The sequence below is a fragment of the Podarcis bocagei genome (assembly GCF_964188305.1).
Source record: "Podarcis bocagei genome assembly, chromosome: 8".
NCBI lineage: Eukaryota > Metazoa > Chordata > Lepidosauria > Squamata > Lacertidae > Podarcis > Podarcis bocagei.
This window is the reverse complement of record NC_138133.1, coordinates 36,134,534-36,155,359: the sequence shown is the minus strand read 5'-3', so window position 1 is coordinate 36,155,359 and position 20,826 is coordinate 36,134,534. Positions and strand designations below refer to the sequence as shown.

At 40.4% G+C, this 20,826-nt stretch overlaps 1 long non-coding RNA gene across 1 annotated transcript in view; it reads right to left on the bottom strand.

The window, feature by feature from the left end:
- Positions 1-349: 349 nt before the first annotated feature.
- LOC308593472 overlaps positions 350-20,826 on the bottom strand; it is a 126,365-nt gene continuing 105,888 nt past the window's right edge. The window contains exon 4 of the long non-coding RNA XR_014010967.1: positions 350-437. This is a non-coding gene — a long non-coding RNA (uncharacterized lncRNA). The remainder of the gene's footprint in view (positions 438-20,826) is intronic.

Here is a 20,826-nt window from a genome sequence, read left to right as displayed (position 1 = left end):
TAGAAGTAGCTGCTACTTTTACTGCATTTGACACCTCTCAGCTAGTTGGCAGTTGCCACTATGGATTGATGAATATGCCAATTTTGGTTTCTCTTGGTTTCTCATTTTTCCAGGCCTAAATTACATTCTCCACATTAGTTTGTGATTTAAATTTTTTTAAAAAACAAAACCCTGAAAATTCTTCAGCATTTTAGTGCAAATTTCTCCTAATATACACACCTGTGTCTACAATTTTACCTCATAGTCAAATTCTTTCAAAACAATTTCTCTAATATAATGTGTTCTGTATGCTATTTTCACTGACATATGCATTTTATAAGTACAACTTACCCTAATAAATGCAGTTTTGTGCACATTTATTGGCTGGGGAACTTCATTCCAAAATTCAGAGAAGTGCAAATTTTGAAGGGTGATTGCACTTTGATCTTCAGAGTGTTCTGGAAAGTGGAAATAGGAACTGAATCCAATTTCTCCCCATCCCTACCCTGCAATCTAGGCAGAGTGCTTTGATATGTGCAGTTCAACATCTACCAAAGGGCCATAAAAGGCTGGGGCAGTGAATGGGAACCACATAGAAATGGAGGCATGAGCCAGTTGCTTTCTGTCCACTTGGCAACTCTATTGTGATTTTATTGTCAGTCATGGATTGAACCTCACTTCAGGAAACAAAGAACAAGCGAGTGGCAGGGGAGGAAGTCCCAGGACTCTCTTTGAAGCACATTCTCTGATCAGCACAGAGGAAAATGGCTAAAGCCATGCTTTGATATGGCAACGAAACAGGTAAGAGAAAACTCCAGCAGTGAAAACCTGGGGATTTGTTGCAATTTAAAATTGTTTTTAGCTTTGTTTTATCTCCACAAGAAGAGGTCCTTACATTTGTGGTGAATGAGACAGGAAAGGGGAAGTAGAAAAGCACTGGAGTCCTGTATTTCGTTTTGCTTCTAACGTATTTAACTTCTTCGTTCTGAATTTCCTCTTCAAACTTTTCAGTCTGATTTCCAGCGTCTTGTGAATGCCAACAGTCAACAAGGCGAAGGGGAACTTGTATCACATTCTGTCAGTACTGTCGATCTCAGATAGAATCCCTGAATTTGTTCAATGAAAAGCAGGCTTCAGGAAGAAGGCTTTACACCATATGAAACCATTTACAGGTAGGATTAAAACAAAATCAAGATGGAGCTGAGGAGGCAGAGAGTGCTTGCCTTGTTTCCAGAAACTAGTAAGAGATGAGAACTTGAAATATTGGCAGCAAATACCCACTTTTGGTTAGATGTTTCAGTTAAGTGCAAACAAAGTAGATGGAAATCATTTCCATATTTTCAAAGGTCAAAGGATAACCTGTTAAATTAGGTTAAATGGGCACTCACTACAGTTCCCAGTCATTTGCAGGAATAGTGTGCAGGATCTGGTGAGTTTCACAGAGGAATTCCTGCCTGTATGCCTTCATACTGCTGCCACAAAATTGGCTTTGCCAACAACCTTCTGATGTCTTTAAAACTACAGTGGGCAAAGCCTTTCCTCTTTTCTAAGTATGATAGACTTGCAACTCAATCTGACAAGTATGTACCCAGAATGTACTCAGTCTATTTCCATTCTATGTCATCTTTGCAGGTGTTGACCCAGGCATCCATCCAATTTTGGTATGAATCTGTGATTTTACCTCAAGTCTGCATGAAAAATTGCATTTATTTATTTAGTTGCTTAGAATAGTTTATATTCTATCCCTCAGCACAAGTGATCCAAGGGCAGATCCTAACAATGTAAAAGACAGTGTGTGTGTGTGTGTGTGTGTGTGTGTGTGTGAGTGTGTGTGTGTGTGTGTGTTTTATTAAAGATTTCTTGGTTTACAAAAGTATGTGCAATGTCTCTTTTTTCAAGTTACATTTTCTACAGGTCAGTTTCATTTGTTGAGACATTAATGTTACATTAGGAAGAAAGGGGGGAAAGAAGTGGAGGGGTCATGGTGAGGGGGGCTGGGGTCGGTTGGCAATGTTTCTATTTTACTTAATGTATGTGTGGGTTTTACATTTTACATTTTACTTAATGTATGTTGTATCATTGTCGCTTGTGCGGGTTCTCTTCTCTATTCGTTTGTGTTCCTTTGATGGTGAGAGAGGTTGGGGTAGGCGTAGGGTGTAGTTGTTTGTTTGTGATTGGCTGTGGTGGACTTTGCTTTCATGTGTGAGTGGGGTGTGTGTGTGTTTTTGAATCAGGTTAGCCATATTGATTCGTATGCTGTTGGTGGATTCTTGTCGTTGTCTGATAAAAGGGAGCCATACTGGGGTGACGGTGTCTTCTTCCATATGTCCCCGTGTCAGTTTCAGCTTATTGGTTAGTTTTTCTAGTAAGGCTGCTTCCCATACTATTTGGTACCATTGGTCTTTGCTTATTCCTGACAGGTCTCTCCAGTGTCTGGCCAGAATGTTTCTGGCTGCTGAGAGTAGGTGGGTTATGAACTCTTTGTGATGTGAGTAGGCATGATTGTCTTGGAAGATGTTTAGTAGGGCCAGTTCTGGGGTAACTTCTAATACTTGTTTAGTTATTTTGCATATTTCTCGCATGGTTGTTACCCAGACTAGTTGGATTTGGGGGCACTCCCACCACATGTGGAGGTACATATTGTTAACAACTCCATCTGTCGTATTTTTCCCAGATATTGAAAAACCTATTCAGAAGTCTGGAGAAAGAGAACTCCTTTCAGCCAATGCTATAAAACCTGCCACACTTCACCAGAGCCAAGGTCAGACCAGATGCTAGTGACTTTGACCTTGAAGGGCATTGCAAACTTCACCACCTGAATGTGCTCTGCTGGGTGGCTAATCCAGTGATGACATGGAAGTAATCCTTACTAATCACCATCCCTACCACACGATAGGCATGATTTTGTGCTCTAATCTGTGCTCAGTCCCCTTCTTTGTGATCCTTGCACCACTTGCTCTAGCCATCACCTGGCTGGGTCATTCAACTGGAATAGTCTACAGTGCTAGAGAGGTCATGCAAGAACAACCATGTCAATGCACCTTTTCACACCACTAGAGCCTCAATAGGGGTGCCAGTCATGCCAGTGAGAAAATAATTTAAAATGTATTTTCTCACAAAAAATGGATTCCTCCCCCCTCAAAATAAGAACATATAAATGTATTTTTTCTTAAAATAAACATTTTTAAATGCCTTTTGAGATCCTTTCTTTCTAGCTGAGAACTGTCTCAGAACATTTGGAAAGTGTGAAAGCTGGTGGATAACTAAGTTCTGATCCATATGGGAAATGCAGCTGAGATCAGTTCTTTTTGTAATTCATTATCACTGGATTCCTCAGACAGTCCGACCCAAAAGTATGCCCCATTTATTTCAACGAAATGTATGCCCAAATATGAAAGCTTAGGGAAGAAATCCTATGAACATAAGGTAAGTCCCACTGAAAAGTACACATTGATTTACATACTTAGGCCACAACTTCCATTCTCTGCTGGCAGGGCTTTGCAAAATGGTGGCTCTGCCGCCACAACAGACTGTATGGTGGGACAGCAGAAGGCCATGGGCAGGACAATGAGGCGCATCATCAGCACCTGATGAAAATGAGACTAGCTTGGATCCAATGTGCAGTGCTGTGGTGGAGAGGTACCACAGGGGAGCACAGTTTCAACACTATTTTCAGAAGAGGTATGATGATGTCACCTGCCAGATAGTTTTTCCTTGCTCTGGCAAGTAAGTGGAGTGAAAATGAAATATTCAAGTTTGAATCAGATTAAATTAGAGTGGGAAACCTCTGCCCCACGGGCCAAATTCGGCTCAGCAGTGGTCCCAGTTGGGCCTGTGAGGCCATGTCCAGGTGGCCTACATGACCTGTCCCACACAGTTTCAATGAAAACGTTGGCAGGTGGGGGTGGGATGGAACAATACACATGTTAATCTTCAGATACCATAATGATGCCAGGTGACTGACAGGTAGGTTGTTTCACCTACCTGTCAAAATTGACCCATAAAGATGTAGCCCCCTAGACCAAGAAGGATCTGAAAAAAATGAGGAACATTTTTTCCCTTTTTTGCAGGCGTGGCTTTGGGAGCCGTCATGATAAACTCCCACACCTCAGAATTTATCACTGATTCATGGCAAGAAGGCTAAAGCCCTTTCAGAATTAAAATTCTCCTTTCAAATAAGATTGTTCACATTGCGTTCAATGACATACTCACATTCCCTGATCCCAATCTCTGAAAGGAATTGGGTTTTCTTTTCTAAAGTTTAGGGGCTTGTGTAATCTCTTGGGTACCTGGCGCTCAAGTGCATTTTACAAAATGAAAGGAGAGCTTGCGTCACTTCACATATCTGATGGAGTCACTCACAATTTAATGCAAAACTGGCCTTGCCAATCAGACTCCCCAGGGTTTCCCAAAGTGCTTCTGAAGAGCAGTATGTTTTTGTCTTTTGCTGGAAACAGACGGGGCACTAAAGAGTAGTTATTTTTAAAAGATTCAGGTAAAAAGCTTGGCCATATAATACCCCTAATCTTTCACACTCATCCCAACTCCTCATTCCTCCTACATTTTACTATGCTGTCAATAAGCATAGTGTACTGTTCTCGCGTGACATAAAAAGATTATCTGAAAATTCCCCCCCCCCTTGTTGTAGACAACTTGTTTGCCTAGCAATATAAATTTGAGAGAACAGTGCTATTTAAATGAAATGCCAAAAGACAAAATTCCACAATATATCTTTCTTCTTTCAAAAAATGCATTTTCTTTGTAGTTCAAGAGGCTGTGTGTGTGTGTTGTTTCCTAGTGAAATATGGGGAGACTGTTACTTCTTATCCAGATGCATTTAGGTACTTACTTGTTACATACCAAAGCCTGAAAGACATTAACACTCCTATAAGCCCCACTCCCTGCCACCACCTTCATTTACTTCACTATAATTGAGAGGACATCTCTCATTAGTCCCCATTATTAAAGTTCAAGTGTGGAAGTAGCTTGAGCTTCTGTGCCGCTTTTATTTGCTCAATTACATGTTCTTCCCTAGCGTTGCTTAGTGTTAGAATACCAGATCTGATGATCCACCAAAGACTATTGGGTATACATGTGATCATGACCCCTATTCTGGCTTCTGTTCCTCTGACATTCACACTCTCCAGAAATTTCCTCTGCCTAGTTAAGCAAATCTGGATAATCAATTACCCCTTAACAATTTTTATATATATAAAAATGGTCTATGACCTCTTTCTTGTATATGTGATGCTTGCCATTAGCTTAATGTCATCCGATTAATTTCTTCTCGGTATATCCCTCTAAGGCTCAACAAGATGTCCTAGTTGTGGCCAACCCATCTTTCCAATGAAAACCTTCGCACTGTAACATGGGAATGATATCACTACAGATCTATTATTTCTCGGAACAAGATATTTCAATTTGCATAAAATATTCTGCATTGACAGAGTGCCAAGATGGAACACCTAATGACCATTCTTCACTATGATCTTGCAACAGCATTAAGAATATTAGGAACTTCGGTGCTAGACTTAAGGAGATGCCTCCCACCATCCTTTCCCATATACCTCCCACCAGCTAATTTACAGCCTTGTGACTTTTTCTAAGCCCTGACATTGCACTGACCAGGATAATGGGCCAAAGGAAATTTCTTACATGATGTAATTTTGCTCACATTAAGCACCGTGGTTCATAGGTTGCCATATAAGGTCAACTGCAGATATTAAAACCCCTAAACTGAGAAAAGAGAAAATGACAATTTGAGTCCAAATTTAAATAGATTTCTGTAAGCCAACTAAGGAAAGAGCATCCCCTGTATCAACATGATACACTTTTATATGCATGGGCGAAAACATCTTCTTGTCCATTATCATGTTACTAGCTGTTTAACGTGAGGTTTATTTGACAGTACAATGAGCAAACAGGACTTCTATATATATCTAAAAAGAACGACTCCATTCCTTTTTTCTTTTGTAAAACAAAAGGAACTTTAAGGTTCTTCATCCCATGGGGAAAATGGGTAAATGTACATTTTGGACACAGATCAACACATTACAGAATGACACTAAGAAGAAATTAATTAAGTGAATGGTTTCACAAGCCTGTCATTTGTGTTTAATAAAGGTTATGGAAGGAAATGTTGGCAGGGCATGTTCATTCCCCTGATGTAGGATAACGAACACTTGCAAAGTACAATACCCAAGGTCCCAGGAAGCAGGTCCTCCTTTTGCCCTGGATGAAGTTGTGCATTTTTTTTAAAAAGCAAAATCTTCTGTTGCAGTTTTAATTTGAAGAAGAGTTGAGTAGCAAAACTGAAAATAAAACCCTTTTCAGCAATTAAAAAATGGATTTATCACCACAAATTTCATCTAAATCAAACACTTGAGGCAAATTTTGTTTTAATAAAATTTGCTTTGGTCAGAGAGCATGATTGGCTACCGCCATCAATTCATGCAACTTGCAGCCTGGGTTCATTTCTATGCTGGTCCTCTGATTGCCGTGTGTGTGTGTGTGTGTGTGTGTGTGTGTGTGTGTTATGGATTGTATATTTGTGGGAGATTAAGGTGTATATACTCCGACTTTTTATTCTTTCCTCATCTTTCTTTCATATGGAAGGTTTTAATAAAATGTTCTTAAAAACCAAACATAATAATAAATGATTGGTTGAGTTGTATGAGAAATCTTGTTGGGGTTTAAAGAGCTGAAATAGGACTAACAAAATTTCTCAGAAATCTCTGTTATTCAAGTCACTGCTAGTCAACTTGTTCTGTCCAAGAGATGATTTTTTTTGATATTTAGCAGATCTTTTTCAGCCCAGGGGTCATCTTCCTTTGTGGACAAACCTCCAGGGGATGCACGCTACTGGTGGATGGTGTTTGAGAGGCAATAAGTAGGTGGGGCCAGAGGCAAAAGTGAGCAGAGCAACTGATGTGATGCAGCAGGCTGTGTTCCAGCCAGAGGTTTCCCACACACCTTTTCCCACCCAGGCAAGGAAGAGATATTATGATGGCAAAGGACACATTATTATGGTAAAGGCAAAGCCACTCATGGAGAGTGTGGAGAAGGGCTGCTTATGGACATAGCCGGGGGAGAAGGGGGTATGGACTGGGAGAATCTAGAAGAACAGATACAACAGGAGTTAGAAAAGCTTCCACTCTCCCTTCATCTTCTCTTTGGCCTTTTTCCTATAGGTATCATAAAGGTGCTGTTTTAATTGGGTTCTCAACAAATTCATGGCGGGCATGATATCTACAGTTACTAGACAACTTGCTATTTTTGCCTTTGCATGCATGTTGGGTTTTCTCAGTTCCACCGTCCATGAATGACAAGCAGAATAATGAATGTAAGCGTGGGAAGCGGCGCCCACAAAAATCGCACCATTTCTCATGACACCATGTAATATTACTTTGTGCAGGTTACACCATGTCACCAACCTTTTGGGCCCATTGCCACATTTGCAAACTACGGTAAATTGTCATGGGCACCTCCCCCCAGCCACACCACAACCAAGCCCACTCTACCAATTATCTTGGTAACAATCAAATGCTTTTTTCCATGCCTAATTTCAGCAGTGTGCAACAGGGAATACCTATGTGGATATATGTCAACCCATGGGAGCCACATTGGTAACCCCTGCCAAATACAATGACCTCATTCTCCAGTTTTCTTTCTGGAGGGAGGCAGGGTAAGTACAATAACTATATGGTTTGTGACGCTGGAGCATCAGAGATGGAACAAATACCATCTGAAAATTCCCTGAGTATATCTTGCTTTGCATTCACAAGTATATGCCAAGAGAATATGAAATTGGTGGCCACACATGGAGCAACCCAAATTAACTCCCCATCACACAGTGAGAAATATACTGACACATACACCATTGCCATATTGAAATTACAAATCAATAAAATTAGACACTGATGATAACCAAGCTGTGATTTCCCAAATTGCTATTTGATGTCACGGAAACAAAGCAGATCATAGAAACAAAACACAGGAAATATTTTATTTCTAAAGACATTTATTTAAGTATGAAGATATCCCTAATTTCCTCTTATATCAAGCTATAAGCGTGGTGTGCTTGTTGAACCTTTAGTTCTGCTTTAAATAAAATTAACATTCTAAATCACTCACTTCGCCTTCACTTTTGCAAACCTCAGAGGTAAATAAAGCCAGGTTTTAGAGATGCTTTCTCATTTCTGCACTCCAGAGAGAACTGGGAAGAACAGCTTCCTGAATAATACAAATATATATGTGCGAGTATGTTATGTTTTATTTTTATTGATCAGAATGCCTTGTGGCTGCAAAAATCGGGTTGATAAGTCTCCCCCCCTCCCCCAAGTTTGCATGCAAGACTTTCTGAGTGTTAACTGCTACTTTTTGAAAAACCTCTATATTATTATGGTATTTATAGCATCTCACTTGTATTCCTTTTCATTAGATGCAAGCTAAAGAAAGAACTTTAGCATCCTCCTTGGCCCAGCTATACCTTGCATTTATGATTTCCATTTTAAACTTGAATCCTGATTGCTATTCAGCATTGGCAAAAGAAGAGGAAAGGAGATATTTCAACCAAGGGGACTGACAGGAACAAGCAAGGAACACAGATGAAATAAGAACTTCCAACAGAAGGGAGGGAGGGTCATTGCCTCTGAAAAATCTGGACTGTTTGGTCATAATTGCCAGGCAATACATAGATATCATCCAACAGCCAGAAACATTTCCAATATTACATCACATCCACTGCTGCTGCCTGCCAGTGTGTTAGCAGTAAATCTGAAGGGCCAGGAATGTAAGTGGAGCTTGTCTATTGACAATGAGGTTCTGGCCTCTGTTCTGCAGCAGTAAATGCCCTTCTCACCAGAATTAAATGATCTGCTAAATATCAAAAATACTCTAGTGAGAGCAAAGGCTTTCCCCTTAATTTTCTAGGGGTAGACGGTTGGAGAATACTTAGACATGTTGAGAGGGTATAAATAAAACAGCAGAGAACTCTTGGAAGAGAAATGCATGGCTGGCAACACTCCAAGCCCTCAGCAGCCAGCCTCAGTTTGGAGGTAACACATGCTCCACACTCTTTTTAACCTTTATTTTGGACAGAGAAAACTTGATACAAGCCATAACAGTCATTCTGCCTGTGCTCCCCTTTGCAGGCTCTTTGCTCCTTTCCACAAATGTGGCATCAGGTTATGTTTGTGGTCACAAAGGATCTTTTTGAGGCAGATGCTAATGAGAGTAGCTGGGGTTTTTTGTTTTTTTTTTAAGGAAAACAGTGGGAAAAGTCCCGTGGAACCAGATCACGGAATTCACGATGTTCAGAGGGCACAGCATGGTAATCTTCAGCACTCATGTCAGATTCAAACAACTGCTTACGGGAGAGAGTGCAGAAAAGGAAGTTGCATTTAAAAATAACATAAAATATATTTGCTTTGCAATATCCTCCCATCTTTGCAATACCATGCAGGATAATCCTAACTATGTCTACTCAGAAGTAAGCCAAACTGAGTTCAAATCAATTGGATGGACTGCCAGCTAAGCATTTATATTATTGTAGCAGCCACATGTCCTGGGAATAACTCTCAGTGAACTTGATGGAACTTTACTTTTCAGTCAGATTATGGTGTAATTTAAAAACAAACACCTAGACAGCACAAGGGACTTAATAATCTGTAAAATACTATTGGTTGGCAATGGGTGTGTGTGTTTGCAGGGCATACCTCACAGGTGTATGTTGATGTGCTGTAATAATTTAAAATTATTGCTAGGTAGGCCTTCTAGTTAGTATTCTGGGATATCTATCATCTATCTATCTATCTATCTATCTATCTATCTATCATCTATCTATCTATCTACCTATCTATCTACCTATCATCTATCTATCTATCTATCTATCTATCATCTATCTATCATCTATCTATACATGCATGCATGCAAAGCCTCTAAAATATGGCTAATCTTCAAAGTGATCTAGCTGTAATTTGCACTACTGCTTGCTGATCACTCCAAGAACTTTGTGATCTGGAAAGTGTTTATACTCACTCTGAACAATGCCAAAATTAGTCTTGGCTCCCACTCAACACACACTTGGAAATAAGAAAGAGATACAGGCAAGAAATGGTGCAGGCTCAGCAACAGACACAGTGCTCAGGAGTCATGATCCAGGGGTTCAGAAACAAAGCAAACCAACCAGAACTGGACAGATGCAATGAAGATGTCCCAACAAGTTTTCCTGCCTCTCCTGCCAATTTTTTTAAAGACAAGGTGTGGCATGCTCCATGCTCACTCATGAGACCCTTTTACCATGTGGAAGTATCAGGGTTGCAAGTGTGTGCTCCGTCAAGGAGGGTGGGTCTGCTTACATCTGAAAAACAGTGAATGTTGCTGCTTGGAAAGGCAGCAAGGAGGGCAGTGGAAGGAAGAGGGTAGCAGAGGTGGACAGCAAGGTGGGCAGGTGGAAGGTGGCAGAGAGAGAGAGAGAGAGAGAGAGAGAGAGAGAGAGAGAGAGAGAGAGAACAGAAGTAGAAGTAGAAGTAGAAGTAGAAGTAGAAGTAGAAGTAGAAGTAGAAGTAGAAGTAGAAGTAGAAGCAACAGTCAGAGTGTGACTTGACCAGCCACTTGCTCACAAGCACTGATCAGGCTGATATTTCAGCAGTGGAAAGTTATCTTCAGGAAGACTAACTGCTCCACCAACTCAGCATCCAAGCTGGTGCAATGGCATGTAACTATGTTGCCCACCACAAGGTGGGAAACCCTCTTGCTTGAAATGGTGGTGAGTGGCAAGAAACATGTTCTTGGGCAACCCAATCTAGATCCTACCAAACCTGGAGATGGGCTGCCCAGTAGTTCACAGGGACTGTGGCAGTGCCTTCCATGGGCTCTGCCAGGTAATGTGCCACCACCACTGCCTCATTATCCCAGTGGGTGGGCTTGCTGGCTCTCAATGCCACCAGTCCCTCCAAACTTTTGGCCCAGTTCAAGTTGTGCGGCCCTAGTGTACGAGGCACACGTAGAAGAGATTATGCACACAAAATGATAGGGGCAAGTCTGAATATGGCAACTGCCACATTTGACATGTAACATGAAAAGAGAGCCAGAATCAGATTGAGGGGCTTGTCCCCTTTTTCACAGAAACTCAAGAGAAAGGTCAAGATTAGCATGGTGGCTGAGAACACATCCCTTCCCTCCTTACATAACAAAGTATATGAAAGTTGACTTTGCACGTAAGATGAACTTGATGGAACTTCATCATCATAAGTGCTGGAACTCATACCAATTTAATGAATTTTGAGGTTGACTGGTTTGCAGTTAGCAAAAGAGCTTCCCTCACCACCTGACATATACTAGTCACTGTGTCTAATGCCTTTTCCTGACGCCTGGGGGTTTAAGAGCATATACTAGCCATATGCCAAATCAGATTTCTGTGCTACTTAGGTAAATATGCTATAGTTCTTACATTAAGTTTCATTAAAGAAAAAAACACACCCATGAATTCTATCAAAGGTTTAAGATGTGCAAATAATAATCCAGGTCACAATTAGCATTTCGAGGAAGGCTCAGCAAATTTCAAGGGAAGGATCAACCAACAATGATTTAAGTAGCCTTTAAAATGTGTTTGCTGCCTTTCCTTCTGCTTTCAGAATTCATATTAGTTGCTAAATAATTCACTCTTTTTTAAAAAAAAAGAAGAAGAGAGAAAATAAATATAAAAGGAACTTTTCAGCACAAGTGGAAGAGGAACATTTTTTTAAGCCAAGTAAACAGTAAGCGAGGATTGTATTCTCTGCCTCCACCAATTTCATAGCCATAAAAATATGAAGGTGAAATGTGTGAGTTATCTAGTACAGTTATTCAAATACTGTATTATGACCATAGGGAAAAAACCACAACAACCCCAAAACTGATTATTTATGCTAAGGATAAAATTTTCCAAATTAGGCATGTAGTTTAGGACATTTTTCTATTTGGCAATCACTAAGCTTGTGTTACACACAGCAAATATGTGAAGAATAGATGACTGCTATGTGTCAGTACATTCCAGTGGGCATATTCCCAATGGGGGTGGGGTGGGGTCCTCAGTTGGATCACAAGGCCAAAATCTGTGAGTATGAATGCTTAAGGATATGCACGTGTCATTCATACTTGCTGTAGAAAACAGATAGGTACCACATGCTAAGTGTAGATCAACACTTAGCAACTACACAAAAGCTATGTCATCTCAGCTCAACTCAGCTATGTCATCTGTGTAACCTTATGGAAGATCTTGTTTCCAACAAACCTAGAATACTGAAGCCAGGGCTGGACCCCTCAGGCAGCAGGTGCTGGGGTGGGGGCAGGGGTAGCCCATCCCATTTCGTTGCTGAAGCCTCACTTACCAGGATTGGGGAGGGGGCGGTGGCAGCAGCAGCTTATGCCACGATCTTGTCAGAAACCACTGCCACTGCCATGCAATGGTGATGGGCACCTCTTCATGGGATTCCTCCACCTGAGGTGGCTGCTTCAGTCCACTTCATGGGCAGCCTGGGTGGAAGTGCTGAGATGTTTGACATTATATGTGCCACGCAGCCTACCCTGTGCCACCTAAGCTAGCTTGCTGTCCTCTTGCCTAGCAAAGGATAATTTTCCCCAGCTCCAGGATTGAAGACTCCGTTGGCACTCGAGTTTGGTTCTGTATGTGGCATGGCAGGATGGCCTTTTGTTCCCTCACCAAAAGGAGCAAGATATCTTGGGCTCTGCTTACAGCAATGCAGTAGGATTTATTTGTGCATCCAAGAAAGAGACAATAGTCAATACTTTGTGTAATGCTTTTTTTGCAGAGTAGGCATAGAGAAGAATGGAGACAGTATATGCAGTTCACCCAGGCCTTTCAATTTCCACGAATTTGTGCAAATCTTTGCTCAGGGCTTTTTGTTCTGTATGGACTCCAACACACACACACATAGCAAATTGTGCACCCATAAAATCCAAACATGGTATCAGTTATGCCCTCTTCTCCACATAATTTGCCCTGTCAGTCACTCTGTATCGGGTACTAGTTTCCTGATATGGTCAAGTGGGCATTTTATTAGACTGTTATCTTGTGGTAAAATTTAGAAAACTTACATTGGAACACCACCCAATTACACAATCTGAGGTTTTTCCAAGCTGTACAATAAGCCACCTTGTCAGGGGTCCAGCAGCAAAACAAAAACCTGCAGTGAATTATTGATTGCCTGCCCACACAAAAATGAGAACCCATCCTTTATCAGGATGCTTCTTTTATAAGCAGTCTGGAACCAGTTGAAATTTTGTAGCTTCATTGGGTTTTTTTTTTTTTAGAATGCCATTGTGAGAATTACATGCACACACACCAGGTCTATTCATAGATGATGAATACATGGCAGTTAAGCGGTAACTAACCAACTACTTTCAATAATATTTCGAAGGCCTCAAAATGGGAGCAGCCCATATTTCACAGATTTTTGCACGTTAGCTATAACCCAACCTATGCAGAATGCACTTCAGGTCAAGGTAATAGGCAACTTAAGGCTGCCATGTGACAAATATATACTTGGAAGGAAGTCTTATTGAGCTCACTCTGACTTACCATACTTCAGGAAAAGCATGCCTAGGACTATACTGTAAGTCACATCAATTTCAGTAACAGAGGCCATGCTGGATTCCAAGCAAAACAAAACATTGCAAACTTGTACCATAGTTAGGCAAACCCAAATGTTACAAAATAGCGAACAAGGTTCTGAGTTCTCCAGGTTCAATGTTAAGTGATTGTTGGGGGGAGCAGTTCTCAGCCTTAAGCAGGAATCTAAGAACAGATAAGTGATATGTAGGTTTCAGGTCACAGCTAGAAATGCTGGAATACACCCCCCCCCACACACACACAATGGCTGATTCCCCCCTTTTAAAAATAAATAAATAAATCCAGTACTTGTCTGGGATCTGAGGTAAGGAGAAACATAGCAATTTTTATCAGTGCTGTGCTGAATTTTTCTCCTGCATTTTTGGAACCATTCTCCCATCAATTAAAAAAGAAATTGAACTTGAAAATTATCAGTGGAGGGGAAAAATATCAGAGAACTACTCATGGGTGAGGTGTGGGGGTTTGTTGCACTTAACTTACTTTAGAGCTGGCCAAGGGGTATTTGGAAGTGTCCTTTCTTCCATTTTACACATAATTTCTGCAGTGTTCCCAGGTGCCTGCACTCTAATTAATGGGTGGTGGGTGTTCCCCAAGTCCTGTACAATACAAGTTGCTTTGGAGGCTTACCTGTCCCACCTGCCCAGAGTTCTGGGGTTTCAGTGGGTGATGGTGCAGGATGGCCTGCTTATTAGGGTTGTCGCTCCCCTTCAACTAGGTTGGCTCAACCGAAAATACTGCAGGCTAGACCTGCAAAGTTGAAAGCTTGAATTTCCTCACTGTTTTGGTTTTCCCTGAAGGCATGCTACTAATTTAATAGTGACCTAGTTCAGCTATAATCTGCTTTCTCAACTCCTCATTTCCTCCTTGGGTTGCAACTACAATTCACCATACTGTAACCCAGGCACCCCCAAGCTGGGGCCCTGCAGATATTTTGGCCTACAACTCCCATGATTCCTAGCTAACAGGACCAATGATCAGGGATGATGGGAATTGTAGTCCACAACATCTGGAGGGCCGAAGGTTGGGGACGCCTACTGTAACCGCAATGCCTAAACTGAATTCAAGTTTTTGCAGTGGTCTGCACAGTCACTAGGCTGATGGGATTCTTTAAGAATGGAACAAACTTCTAAATTTGTATTGAGTTGTTTAAGATGATACACCAGTCACTAGTATATTCTCTTCCACTCTTATGATAGCATTGCTTCTCTCATGCTGTGCAGAAGAGAAAGAAGGCTTATTCAACAAGAAATGACTATTGGATACTGGGATCCTCACAGGAATAAACATTTTCCTTTTTAAAAAAATGCCCTGCTTTCTTGTGCAGATAACGAGATCAGGAATTGTGAACAACAAAGCATTATTCTCTTAATATTATCAGCGTCTTTGATGACAATAGAAATGGCGCAGGTAACTCTTCCTTGCCAAATTGCTGAGATAAATAATAAGTGTGATCATCTTTGGACTTCACAGACCTTGAAGGGAATAACAGTTTTATATGGAGGCTGGCTAGCTCAGGGAATTGGTTAGGGAAAACAGAGAAATGCACATTTATATATCATCAGCATTGACGCCTTTAGGTTTTGATGCCAGCTGAAAACTCTCCCCACCACCACCACCTGGCTTTCCTTTGTCTGAATTTAGGTTTGCTGCTTTGTGCACTTTGCTGGTTGATTGCTGCCTTTGAATTTGTGATGGCTGTATATCTTGCAAGCAATCCTATGCACAAGAAGCAATCCTATGCACAAGAATCTGGCACAATGCAGGCCAGTGCAAGTTAAGGCAGCATAAAGTTACATCAGATCCAAACCCCATTCAGTAGCAGGGCTACTGCCTTAGCGTGGCAGAAGAAAAAACAAGCCTTTAAAATACTGTTCTATGCCATCTTTCCAGGCCATGTGATTGAGCTGAATGGGCTTAGGATCCAGCATACGTCTCCCCTCTTCATTCTAACCCCCCACCAGACCTCCCAGAATGCCCCATTTTAGGATTTACACTGGCATCTGCTCAGTCCGCTTCAGCTGTGCCATCTGAACCCCATCTGAGCCAGAATGAACAAGATACAGAGATGTCTCATTGGTTGACCTGGTACTGGGGACTCAACAGCCTCTTGAGCTGCAGATCCCCTGCACTCTAAGTTGTTCATTCTGGTGGATTTTATAGGAGGCTTCCTCCTACCTCCTACCCAAAGCTGAAGGAGCAAGCCTCTTTGAATCATTTATACAATCTACAATTTTCATAATCCTTATTATAGTTTAAAGTTTATTTAAATGATAAAAATTGAAGTCAAGGTAAGTAGCTCTGTTTAGTTACATTGACCTCAGGGAGGGCTACTGTATTAGAAACTAATAACCGGGAGGTTATTTACATAGTCAGTTTACTGGAGACTGACTGGGCAATTTGCAATAAAATATAAACTTTGTTTTTCTTGATGCCTAACAGAGTTTGGTGTTCTATTTTCTTGTGAAACCCCAGTGGAAAACATGCTTTTACTGTGAAACTAATCCAACTAGATATCTTCACAATCTTAATAGGCAAAGTGGATTGACCTCAGTTCATCTTCATGGAGCTTAGAACAAATTGATCAATTTACTTTCTAAATAATTACCATTTGAATGTTGATTTTCCTTTCCCTCAGATTAGCACTTTAAAAAGCTTGTATCTAGTCATTTTAATTCAGGGTAGCTTCACTGCAGAGAGAGTGCACAGTAGATACAGGAGACAAGAATCTACTGATTCTGAGTAATGAAGATTTATTTATTTACACTTTTGTTAAAGTATGGGAAAAGAAATAAAAATCCAGAAATAGATTTGCCTATAGCTGTAGGGGTCAAAGAGCTTCATACCCGCTTCCTTAAATTCAGCATTCAATAGCCAAATATTGGGTTTCTGTAGATGGAACAAAATGAACCCTATTTTAAACTCAATCTACTCAGAAGCAAGGTTATGAAATTTAAAGATAAAGTGAATCAGATGGGAGAAAAGATAAGAAATATTAAGACATAGATAATAATCAACACTGGGAGCTTGCTTTTTGATTGACTTATATATCAGCATTCAACATGGTGTCACTTTTTTTTAAGAACTGCAAATATTTCATCTCTGAGGAGCTTGAACCAACCATAAGTCCTCTTATTCCTACTATTCCTTGATATTGAGCAGGGTTGGTAAAACTCTGGTTCAGGGATGCTCCAAGAAATTGTTCTGCCTGACATGGGACTCCATTATTTCTAGAGTCAACACTTCTTCAAAAAAGTATTGTTGTATCATTCCCATACTAATTCCTACCTTCCTCTTGCTTCCACCATGCTTGCATGCTTCAGGAGTCAGGACTCTCTATTATCTCTATTCTATATGCTTGTTCCATACACTGTGAATGTTGAGCACTGGTTGTTATGTAAAGTGAGTGATCATTACCGTGGTACCTCAGGTTACATACACTTCAGGTTACAGACTCCGCTAACCCAGAAATAGTGCTTCAGGTTAAGAACTTTGCTTCAGGATGAGAACAGAAATCGTGCTCTGGCAGCACAGCGGCAGCAGAAGGCCCCATTACCTAAAGTGGTGCTTCAGATTAAGAACAGTTTCAGGTTAAGTATGGACCTCCAGAACGAATTAAGTACTTAACCTGAGGTACCACTGTATTTGTTTCCCTTTCAAGACAATCAAAAACTGAGGTACTCTGTCTAATGGTAGGACTGACCCTAGAAAATGTATGGAATCTGCATGGTGGTTGTGAACATTCTACCTTATTATTATTATTTATTAAATTTGTATTCCACCCTCTACCCACGTCTCAGGGCAGTTCACAGGATAATCTACACCTTTAGAGCTGATTCACATAATGTGCAAATCCTTATATTTTTTTTCCAGTGGATAATCAGAATCAAATGTGGCATGTATTTTTTTATCTTTCTCTACTCTAAAGTTGGATGTTTTAAATCCATATTTCGCAAGATGTTGTTTTAAAAAGAAGGGTCATGACACTTTTTACCTTTCCCTGTCTACTGCTATCCTGTGTGGTCTATTTCTTTCTGGAGAGAATCTCAACCTTTATGTAACAAATGCATGTCAGGAGACATAAATCAAAATATATCATCTGAAATGTATATCCAGTAGAAATGAAGATGACTTGGCCTGAGTATTTTATTTTTTGACATGCTGCTCCTAGTTGATAATGTCAGTGCTATATATTGCCTTCAGCTATACTAAGAATCCTTGCTTATGGATTAAAATAAAGATTCACCCATGATATACTGCTGCAATCCCATGCCTGTTATGTGCATCTTTGGGTTACACACATATATACCCATGTGCCATCCCATTCTGGACTCCATTTCTACACAGAAAATCCTTTCTGTTTAATCTTGTCAATTCATTTAAATGAAAAGGCTACCTCTGAACACTCATTTTTCTGGGTGCATCACCATCAAAACTGATGGAGTACCCCCACACCTACAAGAGACTGCTAGACCAACACAATTCCAAGCACATATTTGCTTTACTGAAGTAGTGCTTTTAGAAAGCACCATTTTAGGAATCCTCTTAGCTCCTGAAATTAAGCCATCTGTATAGACCCCTTTTAAAAAATAGAGGACAGTATGGAATGATTTGGCATAAAGCAGTATATAAATTCAATAAACAACAGCAGCAACAACAACAACAACAGTAAAGTATTTCATTTACATGACCCCTAAATTTTGGGGGACAGTGCTAAATCTGAAATAGCAAATAGGTGCATTTTGAGAAAAGGTGGAGTGGAGGGGGCAGAAAAAATGCATAAAACCAGTGAATAAGCAACAAGGGACAGAAATGTTCCTGTTACGTTAAAGGGGTCAAGGCTCAAAGGTGAAAAGAATTCATAGAGTCGTTATGATTAAGGGTAGGTTTTTAAATGGTTTTGATAAAGGCTTGTAAAACAGCCAAGAGAGATCCTGCAATTTTAATGTTAAGTGGCTTCTGTATTGGAAAAATGCCCAAGGGCCATGTCTAGCACGGTCACTTACAAATGACTGATGGGAGATCAATACAGACAGAGTGGGAATGCAGCTTTGTCACTAGGATATGTAGTTAGTATGTGATTAGCTTTAAGTATCACTGACTTAGATGTAGATGGGCAGTAAAGTGCTTAGCAGCCAGTCAGCATGATGGCTGCACGTACACAGCAGTTAATGGAGCAAAAGCAGTGTATTATCATTAGGCATCCAGGAGGGCACACTGAACCCATTTTGGAGTTTTAAGAGCAGGTCAGCAGAGCTTGTGCTCTTAACTAAATACATCTGTTGAAGGCATTTATTTAGCTTTTCTCTGTAGGAAGTCCACTTCTAGGATTCGGAAAGATCAAGCATCTCTTCAAACTGCACATGAAACATTATCACAGAAGGAGCAAAACTGGACCATAGTGAAAAAGTAAAACAAAACAAAACACACCACCTAAGCCTTATGACTGGAGAAACATAAAAGAATATATCTTTTTGAGGTTTGAATGGCCAAAAGAATTAAGAAGAATAAAGTTTTTCACTTTTGGTAGCCATCTTCCTTAGTTGTTCCATTTTTCGGGAATGTTTCCAACTTTCATTAGATATTTATTTACCCTGGCATTTCTCAATTCTCAATGTGTGTGTTTTTAATTAGGAAAGTTGAAGCATTAAAATTGTGAGTTAGATATTTAGTAAATTAAAAATACAGCTGCTAGAAGGCCAACTTATTTCCATCTTTTGTTTCTTTTGCAAACAAGTCCATGTGGAGGAGAAGAGTAGGCGTTCCAGCCTGAATTAAGTCTACCGAAGTGAGAGACAGGAATAAACTTATCAGTTCCTTTATAATTGTTAAGCCATTGTCATCACCTGCTAATTTTTTTTGTTTGGTAACTTCTGTTTCTTTCTGATAATGCAATATGAAATGTTTTTTTAAATGCTAGGTCGACAAATAAGCCATAGAAATAGAAATGCTATGTTATTTGATGCTATGGTGAACGTGAAGGAAATACTTGTTATTAAAGAGTCTTGGCTCTTTTGTCTAAATCACCTAAAGGTATCTTCACTACTGACATTGACATGGCTTTGCTACTGTGGTTGTAACACACTGTGGTGGTTTTTCTGGGGGTTATCTGGGGGAGGAGCATCTCCACCCCCATCATTCTGCCCGGACGCTGAGGTCCAGCGCCGAGGGCCTTCTGGCGGTTCCCTCATTGCAAGAAGCAAAGCTACAGGGAACCAGGCAGAAGGCCTTATCGGTAGTGGCGCCCGCCCTGTGAAACGCCCTCCCATCAGATGTCAAAGTGATAAACAACTACCTGACATTCAGAAGACATCTTAAGGCAGCCCTGTTCAGGGAAGTTTTTAACGTGTGATACTTTAGTGTATTTTTGGTTTCTATGGAAGCCGCCCAGAGTGGCTGGGGAAACCCAGACAGATGGGCGGGGTATAAATAATGAATTATTATTATTATTATTATTATTATTATTATTATTCAGAGGATGCTGCCTTGAGATCCTTGGTTGGACATAATGGCTTTTAGATTCTTCTTGTCCTTGTCTTTCCAAACATCTACAAAATTTCATCCATCCATGAGTTTTAGTTGGTTAAAGTGGTGGTTTAAAAAAAATCAAAAATCAAAAATCTGTTGAATAAAGCTATCAAGTCTTCCATCCTTTTCGCAATGACCTTCCATTTGTCTTTTCTCTCACTAGCAAAGAGTGTTCTCACATTTCAGTCTTGTGGCGTACATACTGAAATTATTTTTGCTGGTGTCCTAATCTTTCCAAGGCCATGAATATGCCAGTAATCTGCAGCCTAGGGCTATCGCTTGCCATCTTAATGGACCCTTAGAATACAGTTAATTACAGAGAGAAATTTGGGTATCCAACTGTCAAGGGAAGCTGATGCACTTACATGCCACAGCGTTTGGAGTGTTCCTGCTGCAATGATCTCCATTTCAATGAACTTTAACATTCTTACACACTTTCCCACTTAAAATGGAGGTGACCCAGAAAAGCCCAAGGCTTAATGTAGACTATCATAAGCATAATATTTGAGGGAGGCTTTCAGCAGTATCCATATAATCACCATTACCCTCCCCGTCATTAAACTACTATAATGCACATATCATCACCTAATTAAAACTGGACCAAAGCCACTAATGAAACTGTGATGTGGGTCACTGAATCTTAAAGTATTTGTACAAAAGTGAAGGGTGCTGCCTGGGAGGTGCAGTGC